Source organism: Schistocerca nitens, chromosome 4, assembly GCF_023898315.1.
Source record: "Schistocerca nitens isolate TAMUIC-IGC-003100 chromosome 4, iqSchNite1.1, whole genome shotgun sequence".
Classification (NCBI taxonomy): Eukaryota; Metazoa; Arthropoda; class Insecta; order Orthoptera; family Acrididae; genus Schistocerca; species Schistocerca nitens.
In genome coordinates, this window is record NC_064617.1 from 104561211 (window position 1) to 104577002 (window position 15792).

Genomic DNA, 15792 nt, shown 5'->3' on the forward strand with positions numbered 1-15792 from the left:
CGCTCTTGACTGAACAACACAGCCTTCGGACGATCTCATAAATCGAGATACAGGTTTTCAACTGAGCAAGGCATGGAAACCCTTACTTAGCTCCATCAAGGAGTCACGCCTAAGCGAACACAAGCTCCTTCACGACGGCCGCGGGGGACACTCCACGGGATTTTGCATTTTCCACCACCCGGCGCGACGCCGGGGTCGGCACGGACCTGGGCCGGCGGCCGCAATCGGAGCGTCGGCGCAGGGAATCGAAGCCCCACTGACGGACATAAATAACAGACCATTCCATCACAACCACCTGATGATGGCGGAAAGGTTATTCGCCGAAATATCGTGGGACTTCACCGATCGCATCCGGCTGGACACCCGAGAGCCCATGGAAGCAACACATTCGCCGGGAAAGCCTCCAATCAAATATGATTACCACTGTCCCTGTACACAGTCGTTACTCTTGTACCTCCCTCTTTCGAACCAAATCTTCCACATTTCCTATTATTCTTACTGCTACAATCTCCTTAGATTTTCTTTGAGAACTCGCTATATCAGAAAGTATCTATTAGGTACACCTATAAATGCTTTTTATGTGCCACTATCATAGTTATTATTATTATTATTATTATTATTATTACTATTATTCAAAATGGTTGAAATGGCTCTGAGCACTATGGGACTTAACATCTGTGGTCATCGGTCCCATAAAACTTAGAACTACTTAAACCTAACTAACCTAATGACATCACACACATCCATGCTCGAGGCAGGATTCGAACCTGCGACCGTAGCAGTCGCGCGGTTCCGGACTGCGCGCCTAGAACCGCTAGATCACCGCGGCCGGCGATTATTATTATTATTATTATTATTATTATTATTAAAAAATGGTTCAAATGGCTCTGAGCACTATGGGACTCAACTGCTGGGGTCATTAGTCCCCTAGAACTTAGAACTAGTTAAAACTAACTAACCTAAGGACATCACAAACATCCATGCCCGAGGCAGGATTCGAACCTGCGAGCGTAGCGGTCTTGCGGTTCCAGACTGCAGCGCCTTTAACCGCACGGCCACTGCGGCCGGCTATTATTATTACTATTAGTGGCAGCAGCAGTATCCGAAGTAGTACCAGTATTAACTTCATTACTTCATAGTCAGTATTATTTACTCACAATATCAGGATATACACATCATTTTCATACTGCTTTTCATATTGAAATTGTTATTTCTTAGGTAACTATGACGTAAAAAATGTGCTGTAAATGTGAAACGGCGGTGCGATGTTATCAGATCAGACTGAATAAATAAATAAATAAAGTATGTATATTATCGTGGAATATTCTTGCGAATTTGCGGCTTTGATGCTGTCCGGTAATCCCACCTGCAAAGAGAGAGAAACTTTTATATAAACGATACTGTAGCCAGTATTGTACGTTCTGGCCAACTCCCTTTGTGAATTTGCAAACGGAATGATCCGTGTGGCACACATATAGCTTGAATATATGATTCTGAAAGTGTAAGTGTATTTGCCTTTGATTGGAGATGGCTGTGTCATTGTAAAAATAAGAGGCAATATAAAACGTGTTACGAGGGTAGATAGAAAAATCTGATAATAACCTACGAAATAGCGGCAGGTTTTTGCCAAGCAGCATAAATGTCGATAGGCGAAATTTTTGTGACGATATTCTGCAATCTTACATGAAGGTGGAACGTATAGTTTGCTTTTAGCCTCTGCTTTGACTGGTAAGCGTCAAAGTCATCATCAAAATTCAGTCAGATGGGTGCCGCGTAATGATTAAAACTTTTAATTTTTAAAAGTGGGCTCGGCTAGGATACAGTAAAAAAAAGCACTTGCAGTTAAGCTGAATACGTGCTAGCAACTTCTGAAAAATGACATAGTTGCTCACTGGTATTTCATGTACTCTGTTTATTACCACCGGATTAACGGATTAAAACTTGCTCGTATTAACAGTGGTAATCTGGACGTTCCGTTACGGTTTCTCCTGAACAAATGTTCCACAAATCTGATTATACACGACTGTTGTGTACACATTTGTGAAATTATTGAGATGATAGCAAACGGGTACGCAACATATTGAATGTTTATCAGCATACGAAGAAACAGAATGATCTCTGGATGCCGCTTTTGAAATGAAACTAGTCAACGAGGATAAAAGGAATATAGAAGTGGGTAACATGAGACGACGCCACTGAAAATCGCTCAGGAGCTCTGATGAACAGGAAACGTAACGAACATGTGGTAAAGTAATAAAACTTTCAGTGTAGCCGACTGAATCATCTTGAGAGATTCAGCAACTTTATTGATATTGAAGATAATTCCCAGTTATTGTTTCGTCTCAGTTGAACATTTTTAATTAGATTACATTTTTCGATCCCTCTGGATCATCTTCCAGTGGGATTGAAACATGTAATCTAATTAAAATGTGCATTGCTCTGATACGGGCTTCTGAGTAGACAAGACGACTTGCTGACGTAACTACTTACACCTGAAGAAGATCCAGAGGGGTCGAAAAATGCGATGTAATTAAAAACTTGCATGTGGGACGGAACGATAAATGAGAATTGTATTTAACGACCGTGAGTCGAAACCGGGTTTCCCCGTTTCGCGGTCTGTCTCCTTATCGTAGAGGGTATCTCATCACGCATACGAACTCGATCCAGTCATTGAGTGTATGTTTTCATGTCATTGCATCTTCCTTTGTTTCATTTCATTTCCGTGATTTGAATCACGTGGTGTACGCCCATCTGCCAGAGTGCGGCACTGTTTTCCACTAGATCAGTTCCCCCAGTGGCGCCACTACCACATACCACCATGGCAGAAGCTCTGTTTATAGTGTTCAAAATTAATAAAAGGGAATCGTGGTGACTATAAATGTCTAAGTCTGGCCAGAAGACGGCTAGAATGATGATATATATATATATATATATATATATATATATATATATATATATATATATACAGGGTGTTTCAAAAATGACCGGTATATTTGAAACGGCAATACAAACTAAACGAGCAGCGATAGAAATACACCGTTAGTTGCAATATGCTTGGGACAACAGTACATTTTCAGGCAGACAAACTTTCGAAATTACAGTAGTTACAATTGTCAACAACAGATGGCGCTGCGGTCCGGGAAACTCTATAGTACGATATTTTCCACATATCCACCATGCGTAGCAATAATATGGCGTAGTCTCTGAATGAAATTACCGGAAACCTTTGACAACGTGTCTGGCGGAATGGCTTCACATGCAGATGAGATGTACTGCTTCAGCTGTTCAATTGTTTCTGGATTCTGGCGGTACACCTGGTCTTTCAGGTGTCCCCACAGAAAGAAGTCACAGGGGTTCATGTCTGGCGAATAGGGAGGCCAATCCACGCCGCCTCCTGTATGTTTCGGATAGCCCAAAGCAATCACACGATCATCGAAATATTCATTCAGGAAATTAAAGACGTCGGCCGTGCGATGTGGCCGGACACCATCTTGCATAAACCACGAGGTGTTCGCAGTGTCGTCTAAGGCAGTTTGTACCGCCACAAATTCACGAAGAATGTCCAGATAGCGTGATGCAGTAATCGTTTCGGATCTGAAAAATGGGCCAATGATTCCTTTGGAAGAAATGGCGGCCCAGACAAGTACTTTTTGAGGATGCAGGGACGATGGGACTGCAACATGGGGCTTTTCGGTTCCCCATATGCGCCAGTTCTGTTTATTGACGAAGCCGTCCAGGTAAAAATAAGCTTCGTCAGTAAACCAAATGCTGCCCACATGCATATCGCCGTCATCAATCCTGTGCACTATATCGTTAGCGAATGTCTCTCGTGCAGCAATGGTAGCGGCGCTGAGGGGTTGCCGCGTTTGAATTTTGTATGGATAGAGGTGTAAACTCTGGCGCATGAGACGATACGTGGACGTTGGCGTCATTTGGACCGCAGCTGCAACACGGCGAACGGAAACCCGAGGCCGCTGTTGGATCACCTGCTGCACTAGCTGCGCGTTGCCCTCTGTGGTTGCCGTACGCGGTCGCCCTACCTTTCCAGCACGTTCATCCGTCACGTTCCCAGTCCGTTGAAATTTTGCAAACAGATCCTTTATTGTATCGCTTTTCGGTCCTTTGGTTACATTAAACCTCCGTTGAAAACTTCGTCTTGTTGCAACAACACTGTGTTCTAGGCGGTGGAATTCCAACACCAGAAAAATCCTCTGTTCTAAGGAATAAACCATGTTGTCCACAGCACACTTGCACGTTGTGAACAGCACACGCTTACAGCAGAAAGACGACGTACAGAATGGCGCACCCACAGACTGCGTTGTCTTCTATATCTTTCACATCACTTGCAGCGCCATCTGTTGTTGAAAATTGTAACTAGTGTAATTTCGAAAGTTTGTCCGCCTGAAAATGTACTGTTGTCCCAAGCATATTGCAACAAACGGTGTATTTCTATCGCTGCTCGTTTAGTTTTTATTGCCGTTTCAAATATACCGGTCATTTTTGAAACACCCTGTATATATATATATATATATATATATATATATATATATATATATATATATATATATACGGTACGTGATAGGAAAGCTTGTAATAAGACAGAAATTTGTCTGGTAACACTGTCTCACACTTGCAGTTCTTCTTGATCTCGCAGACAAGTCCGTTATAGGGAACGTTATTACGCTCGTACGCCTGCTATCGGTGTTTGCTACAAAGCATTACGCAAGACAGAAGTGGTACTCATGTCTAATTACCAAGGATTTGAGATGTCACTGTAACACTGTTTCTGTGAGCATTACTGCTCGTTTTTCTAACCAGAAGAGTAACTGAATCTGGTGGAGCGTTACATTCCCTTTGTGCATGTTGTTCACGCTCGAATGACCCGGGTTATGAAAAGGCTTTCGCTGCAAAACATGCCCTAGCGGCACCAAGCGCCATATTTTCCAAATCCATTGTATCAGCGCCACAGTGTCTCATTTTCCTACAAGAGTCGTGGCAACTGATCTATTCTCTTTTTTTTCCCCACAGTAGCGCACAACTGGTGTAACTGCGTGCTACACCTGAGGATAACAGCAGGCCACGGTTCACAGATGTCGAAACAAAGCAGCAAATGAAAGGTAGAAACAGCAGTATTTACATATGAATTCGTAATATTCGGCCACGGAATATAAACTCGTCTCACCGTGAAATTACAGAAAATGCTGCGATTGTCGAAACAGCGACCGCGTTAAAACGTAAAAATGAAATTCCAGTCGGAGGCAAAGTATCGCCAGATCTATTCAATCAGGCGTGAGCTTCGCCTGCAGCATAGCGGTGACCCAGGTAGAAAACTTCTCACGAGGCTGTTAAGTGCCGAGGTCGTCCTACTACTGTCACTGTTTGTTTGTTAACCTGTGCAAGCAAACTTCATTCTGCCACAGAATTCCGGGTGATAAGTTTGTTTCGACCCCGTGAAAACACAATACCAATTGCCAGCGATTTTTCCCTGTCGTAGTTCTAGTTTCGGGGAGCAGTAAACAAAAAGAAATAGTTGGTCCATGTGTTTTCATTACTCTGATTGTTCTGTGAGACTTGCCCTGTGTGGATACTAAAAGGACTGAGAAACAAAATGTTCGTGGCTAATAACAGGAGGCCCTATTTTCCAGGAACATGCTTCCGCTTGAGTTATTGCACCTTACTGAACTGTAATGACAAAGTCCGTAACTATACGAGATGTTGGATCAAGGCGTTGGGGCAGGGTTGTACGGGGTTCAGCCAAGACTGGAGAGCAGCATCTCTTTAGGGAAACTGGCCTCTGTATTCCAAGCCGAAATCACTGCAATCAGGGCATGTGTGGAAGAGAATATGAGTAGATGCTACAATGACTCTAGCAGCTACATCTATTCAGACAGACAGGCAGCCCTGAAATCATTGGCAGCTAAGATTGATGCAGATTGCCACAGGGCTCTGGTGGAGCTAGGGGGAAGCAATAGTGTGTACCTAGTGTGGGTCCCTGACCACTCAGGGATCTGTGACAGTGAACAAGCCGATAGATTGACTAGGATGGGGCAACAACTCCATTTATTGGACCGGAACCTGTCTTGACAATCACCAAGGCTATGATCAAATTAGAACTACGAAACTGGCTTAGGAAACAGCACGTAGTATATTGGACCAAGGTCCATAAACAAAAACAATGTAAGGCAATCATGCCCAAGCCATGTTTTAAAAGAAGCTCTGTAATCCTGGAATAGAACAGGAAAGAGATCAAACTAATGACTGGACTGATGACCGGCCATGGGAACTTCAAAAAACACCTACACACAATGGGCATAACGGGAGAGGACCCTAAATGTAGGATCTGTGATGAAGGTGAAGAAACTGCACCACACCTGATCTTTGAATGCATGGCATTGGAGAGTAAAAGATACAGAATCTTTGGGACAACTAGGCCTGAAGAAATTGTGTGTAACAAAAAACTGGTAGAGGGACTCCTTGCACTATTTAAGGGCATTGGTTGGCTTTACTAGGTAGCATATATAGGGAGAGATACCGCACAATAAACCTAGTTTCGGTGCGGGTAGTGGCGGGTCAGATCTAAGCTGTTTTAGCTCTCCTGTTAAAATCAATCAGTGTTAGTTAAATTGGGTGTATGTGATTCGCGTGTTGTTCTTTGGGCCATGGCAATCTTTAAACTCAGTTCTTCAATGTTAAGGAAATCTATAATAATAATTTAGTAAAATTCAGTCCTAACGGCATAGAAAACAGTAAACACCGGTGCCCATGTTGATGCCATGTTCTTTGACTTTCGAAAGACGTACAATACAGCCGCCTAATGTACAAAATACAAATGGAGTGAATATTAGCACAACTTTCAGAATGGGCTCGAACAGTTCCGAGCAAATAAAACACATGTCATTTTTAACGGAGAGAGTTCTTCAGGCGTAAAATTAGTTTCGGATGCACCGCAAGGAAGTGCTTATATCCACTGTTCGCCGATTTCTCCGTTCGAAAGCCAGATAAAAATAAAAAACCAGCACTTGCGGTATTAATCGTTAAAATCAGAATTGCAGCATGTTTCCTTTACGTCGTGACGATTAATTCCACCTCAAAGAGCGATACTATTTGATAACACGAGTGGTTTTGGAGAATGTTTCAATTTTAGATCACTACATACAGGAAAAACTACTTGCTGGAAGGTTCGTGTGATGGCTAGTGAGCTCCACTTGACCAGAAAAGATGCGTTTGGAATGGTTCGGGGAGGTTGGCAGCAATGTAAGCTAAGCGTCGAGTAGCGTGACAGGCATCATTCTGAGCCGTGTCGTGCTTACACGGTGGCAGTCACGCTGCCTATCAATACTGCTAATCCCCTTAGCAGAGTTCTGCCTCTCGTAGTTTACCAACAGTCTGTGTACAAATATCACGGACTGTTGTTGTTTGTTATTATTATCAACTGTTTGCGTAAAGATTATTCCATCGGAACGTGGCTTTTCCCGAGTGTTAAGAGAGTTGACAGATAACCAAAAATGACTGTGGCGCAAACTAGCATTGGGACGATCAATGTGGCGACTTTGTACAGTAGTTAGTGGTGGGAATTAAACGGCGTTCGAGTGTTTTACAGCTATAACAAAATGGTGAAGAATAAAAGCAGTTAAATGAAACCATTCAGCTACTGGGGCAGCGGAGAAGTAATTCAGATATAGATACCCCATTTTATTCTCAAAATCGCTTAAGGGGAATTCCGGAATGGTTCCTTTGTAAGGGCACTGCCTTCCCTAATCCGAGATTGTGCTCCGTCTCTAATGACCTCGTCGTCGACGGAACTGAAAATCGTAAGTTCCCGTTCTTTTTTCCTCTAGTAGTTGACAAAGTCAAGTTGCGAAATCCTACATTTTCGATGTTTGTCTAAATAATTCACCTCATAGTCAACCAAAAGTACCAGTTTATTTATAATATTATTATTATTGTTGTTATTTTCCGTTCTAGACAACAGCTTTGTTGCGTCTACCAGTTACAAACGGAATAAAATACTTTGGTCCATTCAAAACTGTGTGTTTTAGTTGAGGGTGCTACAGGGCTATTCTAACTCTACGTCCATGCTCCGAAAGCCACTGGACGGTGCGTGGCGAATGGTTCCCCATACCACTACTAGCCATTTTCTTTTCTGCTCCACTCGCAAATAGAGCGAGGGAAAACTGACTTTCTATATGCCTCCGTTTGAACCCTAATTTCTCGTGTGTTACGTTCGTAGACCTTAATCGGGGCGTCCACACTAGTCCTGGCAACATTAGAGAACGTACAAGCTCACGTTTACGGGCGATTGGCTGGCATGGCGGTAGGCGGTACTCCTCTTTATGTCGGCACTCTGTAGCGTTGCTGGATGACTTTTCTGTATATGTGATCTTATCCTCAATTTTTTCCTAATGACGTCTTCTATCTTCTGCAAGCCCTTGATGTTTATCAGTGTCGTGTTGTTATACTACAATGATGTTTAAAAAAAAAAAAAAGCAGAATAGCTTGAACAACTAGCTAGGATGTTCATATTCTGTTCTGCAGAAATGTTGAGCGTTTAAACCGTGTCGGCCAGCGAGTTCAAGGTGAACATCGATATCGCAGCGCAACACTACCAGCCGGTAAAATGTGCTTGCGGTTCTGGTTGTTGCTATAAGCGGAGCAAACTTCCAGGGTGCCTCACGGACGTGTTAGTGGTCAGTTCCTATGGGCCCAACTGCTGAGGTCATCAGTCCCTAGGCTTACACACTAGTTAAACTAACTTACGCTAAGAACAAGACACGCACCCATGCCCGAGGGAAGACTTGAAGCTCCGAGGGGGGCGCGAACCGTGGCAGGGCCCCTGAGACCAGGCGACTACCCCACGCGGCTCCTCAGACACGTGTGCGTGAACCGTACAGTCAAATCAGTGAGTTTTACAGATGGCTCATTATTGGCAAGAGAGTATGTGATGCATCCATCCGCGAAATTGCTGGTCGTGTGGGACAAGGTATTTCGGCAGTGCGGCAAGTGTGTGCAAAGGCCGTGGAAGACAACGAAATAGCTCAGGTCGCACCATACAGACCACCTCACCCGAATGGCATTGCAGGACAGATCTGCGCCTTGCCTGGCTCTGGCGCAAGAGTGTAACGTATCGTACACTGTAGGGGTGACAGTCCGTGGCCATTTATTACAGGAAGGATTAGACGCGCGTCGTCAACTTCTCCGTCTACCTTTGACAAATGTGCAGAAACGTATTCGACGGCAGTGGTGAATGGAACGACGACACTGGGGACAGGAATGGCATCAGATAGTGTTTTAACGCGAATCTAGATTATGTTTGTTTGAAATGATATCCGGATTTTGATTCGCTGTGGACACGAGGAGCAGTACCACAGTGACTGCATTCACACAAGACATACAGCGCCAGCTCAAGGCCTCATGGTGTGGGATGCTATTCGGTACAGCCACAAATCACAGCTGGTGCGGTTCCAGGGCTCTGTGACCAGTGTCACGTACGTGAATTACACTACCCTTTCTGCACAACACACCAGACGCCACTTTTCCGCAAGGCAATGCACGACTACATGTTGGTGCACGAACATTTGCCTTCTTGGTGTCACAGGATGTCAGCCTTTTGCCCTGGCTCGCCAGATCACCAGACTTGTCGCCAATCGAAGATGTGTTGGACATGGTGGAACGACGGGCGCAGCGCTGCGACCCAGTGCCAATCACCACAGATGAACTTTGGAACCAGGTGAATGCAGCATGGATGGTTGTACCACAGGAAGACATTCGCGCCTTATACGCGTCGATCACATCACGCATGGAACAAGTTATCAGGACCCATGGTGGACCCTGTGCATAGCAGGGAATAGGAGCATGCTGAACCGAGGTGGATGAAAAGCTAATCATTTCCGCAGAACATAGTAATGTACATGTCCTGTAAATATCTACATCTACATGTACATCTACATTTATACTCCGCAAGCCACCCAACTGTGTGTGGCGGAGGGCTCTTTACGTGCCACTGTCATGGCCTCCCTTTCCTGTTCCAGTCGTTTATGGTTCGCGGGAAGAACGACTGCCGGAAAGCCTCCGTGCGCGCTCGAATCTCTCTAATTTTACATTCGTGATCTCCTCGGGAGGTATAAGTAGGAGGAAGCAATATATTCGATACCTCATCCAGAAACACACCCTCTCGAAACCTGGCGAGCAAGCTACACCGCGATGCAGAGCGCCTCTCGTGCAGAGTCTGCCACTTGAGTTTATTAAACATCTCCGTAACGCTATCACGCTTACCAAATAACCCTGTGACGAAACGCGCCGCTCTTCTTTGGATCTTCTCTATCTCCTCCGTCAACCCGATCTGGTACGGATCCCACACTGATGAGAAATACTCAAGTATAGGTCGAACGAGTGTTTTGTAAGCCACCTCCTTTGTTGATGGACTACATTTTCTAAGGAGACTCCCAACGAATCTCAACGTGGCACCCGCCTTACCAACAATTAATTTTATATGATCATTCCACTTCAAATCGTTCCGTACGCATACTCCCAGATATTTTACAGAAGTAACTGCTACCAGTGTTTGTTCCGCTATCATATAATCATAAAATAAAGGATCCTTCTTTCTATGTATTCGCAATACATTACATTTGTCTATGTTAAGGGTCAGTTGCCACTCCCTGCACCAAGTGCCTATCCGCTGCAGATCTTCCTGCATTTCGCTGCAATTTTCTAATGCTGCAACTTCTCTGTATACTACAGCATCATCCGCGAAAAGCCGCATGGAACTTCCGACACTATCTACTAGGTCATTTATAAATATTGTGAAATGTAATGGTCCCATAACACTCCCCTGTGGGACGCCAGAGGTTACCTTAACGTCTGTAGACGTCTCTCCATTGAGAACAACATGCTGTGTTCTGTTTGCTAAAAACTCTTCAATCCAGCCACACAGCTGGTCTGATATTCCGTAGGCTCTTACTTTGTTTATCAGGCGACAGTGCGGAACTGCATCGAACGCCTTCCGGAAGTCAAGGAAAATGGCATCTACCTGGGAGCCTGTATATAATATTTTCTGGGTCTCATGAACAAATAAAGCGAGTTGGGTCTCACACGATCGCTGTTTCCGGAATCCGTGTTGATTCCTACAGAGCAGATTCTGGGTTTCCAAAAATGAAATGATACGCGAGCAAAAAACATGTTCTAAAATTCTACAGCAGATCGATGTCAGAGATATAGGTCTATAGTTTTGCGCATCTCCTCGACGAATATGAACGTCCTGACTCTAGTCGTTCAAGGTGTTCTGCTTTTTCTGAACATGACTGTACATACATCAACATGTGCCAGTTATGTACAGCTTATGGATATAACCTAGGAGAGTAGTGTAGTAGTTACGAACATTAACGTCTGTAGGGTGCTGCATTCGTAATACCATTAACGACGTACGCCTCTGTCATATCACAGCTTTCCGATAATTTCTCCGCGGTATTCCAATTACAAACACGTGACGACAAGATGCGTGTTACTGTGGTGATGTAGGTACCGGAAAACTCCTCTTTCGGGCTGGGTGAAAAGACGGGGCTGTGGTGAAACGGATAGGGCTGCAAGCTTTTAGCGGCGTCGGGTCCGGCCGGCGTCGGCCTGATGCGGTCTATTCACGCGGCTATTTCCTGTCGCCGCTCGAGGCGCAGGCAATTACGGGCGCGTCTTTCAAGCGCTTTTCAGTCGCAGCTGCAGCTGTGGCCACCGCCGGGGTAGTCGCCCCAATTTGCCGGGCGGCGGGCGCGCGTCACTCAGCGACCGGGCAGTGGTAGCAGCGGCAGCAGCAGCAGCGGCAGAAGAAACGTTCCCACCTGTTAGCGCTCCCAGCGGGCCTTTTTCTTTGCTAATTTGGTTTACGCCGCAACACCTGCTGCTCGCCGCCGCGCGGACGCGCAGAAGATGCCGGCCGCAACAGCCGGCCCCGACTCCTCCGCGTCGAGTCACGCATCTTGCTGCCGAAAGGAAAGGAATCGTTGCTTACCTCTAGAAATGTTTAGTCGCGACTGAAAAAACGTCTGCTTAGTGTGCAGTAATCCACAATCCCCTCAACAAAAATGGGATGTAACAGATGCCAGTAGTTGCAGGGGACTCTCAACTCCTCGCAGTAACTTAAAAGAATGTTTGTGGTGCAGTACTAACAAGGCTGGAAGACCAATTCGATAAACACATAGGGGAATATCAAGGTGGTTTCCTCAAAGGAAGATAATGTGTGGAACAAATCTTTGATCTTGATTCAATAATAAGACACTACACTGAAATGGAGTAAATTACATCATGTAAAGATCCTCCCGTTATCCGACATTTAAAGATCTGAGTAATACAAAAGAGTCGCATATACATTTCGCCGCGTTATGAACGCGCATTCCAACAGCGATGGTGTGCCTTCTAGCGTCTGCGTAGTTGCTGATGAAAAAACTTAATTATTAGGACATTAAATAACTCCATTCCTTTTCTCCCATCGCTGGATGTTCAGGCCAATAAGTTGTGGTTGGCTTCCGTCATTGGCTGGTTCAAATGGCTCTGAGCAGTATGGGACTTAACATCTATGGTCATCAGTCCCCTAGAACTTAGAACTACTTAAACCTAACTAACCTAAGGACATCAGACACATCCATACCCGAGGTAGGATTCGAACCTGCGACCGTAGCGGTCGCGCGGTTCCAGACTGTAGCGCCCAGAACCGCTCGGCCACTACGGCCGGCACTACCGTCATTGTTTATTGACTTTTTTGACCGCGAAATTTCGATACAATTCCCACCCTGGGAAAGTGTAGAGGAAAAAAAAGAAAATTAAGTTATTGGACGTCGTCTCTGCGAAGATAGGTTCTATCTTTGATGCTGCAGTCAAGAAAATGTACGCCATAATTTTAAATGCAACGTCCGCAGCGACATCTGTTGTAGTGGTCTCGAATCTGTAATCAATGCGTCTTTGCACAGTGTGTAAACAGTGTGAGAGTTGAACGTTTCGTTTTGTCAGTTGCAGTTGAAAATGAGTGCAAAATATCTGAAGCGTCACGAGGCAATGTTCCTTGTAAATCATCCAAAGGGATCGAAGTTTTCATATGGAGCTGCTGCTAAATTACTTCAAAGTCAAAAACATTCGTTGCGAAGTGGGTCACACAGTGTTTAGAGGTTGGAAACATGGACAATTTGCCGGAGAGAGGACTAAGGTGCCAAGCTATAACCGATAATGGCGGCTAGTGGATTAACTATTAGGTAATTGTGCAATTAGTAATAAATGTATTTTCATGTAAACATCAAATATCTTGTCTATACATACGTCTTTTATTTCCTACAAATAACGGCACACACTTTCTTGTGGCACTCATTGTAAATGTTCGTGGTTCTCAGATCGTTTCGTCACTGAACAGTGGCGATTTTAATCCTGTTGAAATCGTTCTCCTGTGAAATAGTGACTTACAATTTTGGTTAGTTGAAGATGTATAAAAACCTGTACTTCCGATATTCCTACTAAATAAAGCACCTTTGCACAATCAGTTAACTAATTATTCAAAATATCCTTTTACATGAGCCCGCATCTCGTGGTCGTGCGGTAGCGTTCTCGCTTCCCACGCCCGGGTTCCCGGGTTCGATTCCCGGCGGGGTCAGGGATTTTCTCTGCCTCGTGATGGCTGGGTGTTGTGTGCTGTCCTTAGGTTAGTTAGGTTTAAGTAGTTCTAAGTTCTAGGGGACTTATGACCACAGCAGTTGAGTCCCATAGTGCTCAGAGCCATTTGAACCATTTTTGAACCTTTTATATGAGCGACACTCACAGTATACTACCATCCAAGAAATAGCCAGAGAATCAAGTGCACAAATCTTGTCGGGACAGAAGAACAGTAGCCTTTTTTGTTTTAAAAGATAAATGATAAAGAATGCAACCAGCTTCTTAGAATTCAGAAAGTAATATCTGCATTACAATTCCTTGTCATTTTGTAATAGAGTAGTACATCGTGAGTTCTCTACGTATTTTTTTATGATTTTTTAAAATAAAAAGTGATAATCGTGTTTTCCACAATATAAAACGTTGGGGTAAGTAATAACTGTTTAGTTTGATTGAACAATCTCACACATCGAAAGTTAAATTCCAAGGCCAAATTTCTGAATCATTTGAAATCAGAATAGGATTCCTACAAGGGGATGGAGTGTTTCCTGTACTCTTTAATTGGCTTTCTGAAGAAAAAAAAAATCACTGGGAAAATGCTCTTCAAAAAATAGGAATAAATCAACAAATAAAACTAAGAACGGAACATAAGGAATCAAAATCAACTGCATGGGCTTTGTGTATCATCTTGCAGTCTTTTGCCAGACCTATGGAATCAGCTCTCACACAACTAAACCTCTTCGGAAGAATATCAGAGGAAGGCAACTACAGCCGGCCGAAGTGGCCGTGCGGTTAAAGGCGCTGCAGTCTGGAACCGCAAAACCGCTACGGTCGCAGGTTCGAATCCTGCCTCGGGCATGGATGTTTGTGATGTCCTTAGGTTAGTTAGGTTTAACTAGTTCTAAGTTCTAGGGGACTAATGACCTCAGCAGTTGAGTCCCATAGTGCTCAGAGCCATTTGAACCATTTTTGAAGGCAACTACAGATAAAAACATCCAAAATATAGTGACTGTCAAAAAGATCATAGGTGCCCAAAAATCGTTGAATACATTTGGAAAATCGTCATTTTCCAATTTTCCGTGTTTACTTTAGTTGCTTTAAATTTGTGGAAGTATGTACCGTCTATGCAACTAATTGAAGGCACTTTGATTATTGCCATACGGGTTTCGCTTCGTTTGTTTGGGAAGCATCATCAGTGGTCTGTAATACTTTTTTCCTTTCATACATGCAATGAACGTATTATGTGGTATATATAATATGCTGCTGTATTACATTTTGTCGTGGTTTTCTTTTGTTTTTTGTTTTGTTAGAATCAACTTTGAAAAAGGTAACAAACTTCAAAAATATGAGTATCTCGGAGAAATCATTCAAACCAGTGGAACGACCACTAGATCCCAGATGATGATGATGCCGGTGTTATCAACTTTTCAAGGGCACCTGCAAAAAAATATTGATATCTCTTAACGTGATAATTAGACCCTATGAAATAGTTACAAAATCGGAACGCTCTATGGTGCAGAGTATTTGTCACACTTGAACTGGGGCAAACAGGAAAAATGAACGGAAAAAAAGAGAGGAGCGAGCTCCGAAAAATCTAGGACGCACCATAGACGAATATGGCAACTAGAAAACAAAAGCAGCAAAGAAATCTATCAAAAATTCACAAGCCCTCACACACAGTCATCGAGAAGCCGGGTCAATTTCTTTGGACATATGAAAAGAATGGAGGACGAAAGATCAACTAAAAAAATCTTCTGATATTTCAATAACAAAACGAACAAAAGTCAGGAGAGCAAAGATACCCAAAAGGTGAAGAAGAGATGAACTCAACAAGTCGTTCAAAACAGAGAAAAATACGAACCAGAACAAATACCTTTAAAGGTTTTCGAGAAAAAGAGAGAAAATCTTCACCCAGGAACAAAAATACAAGCATAGCGAGAGAGAAAGTACTAGGAAGATAAAAGCCACTCGAAAGAACAACGTTTCGCAGTAAATCATTTTACACTGTGCATAGTTTGGCGGATTCAACGTAAGAGAGGCCTTAGCTTGCTGGAGTTCCAATCATATGTGACGCCGTCAGAATAATTTTCTCCTCAGATCAGAATGGACACACTTCAGGACATATTGGAGCACTTGCTCTTTGATTTGGAAGAATCGTGATAGGTTCAA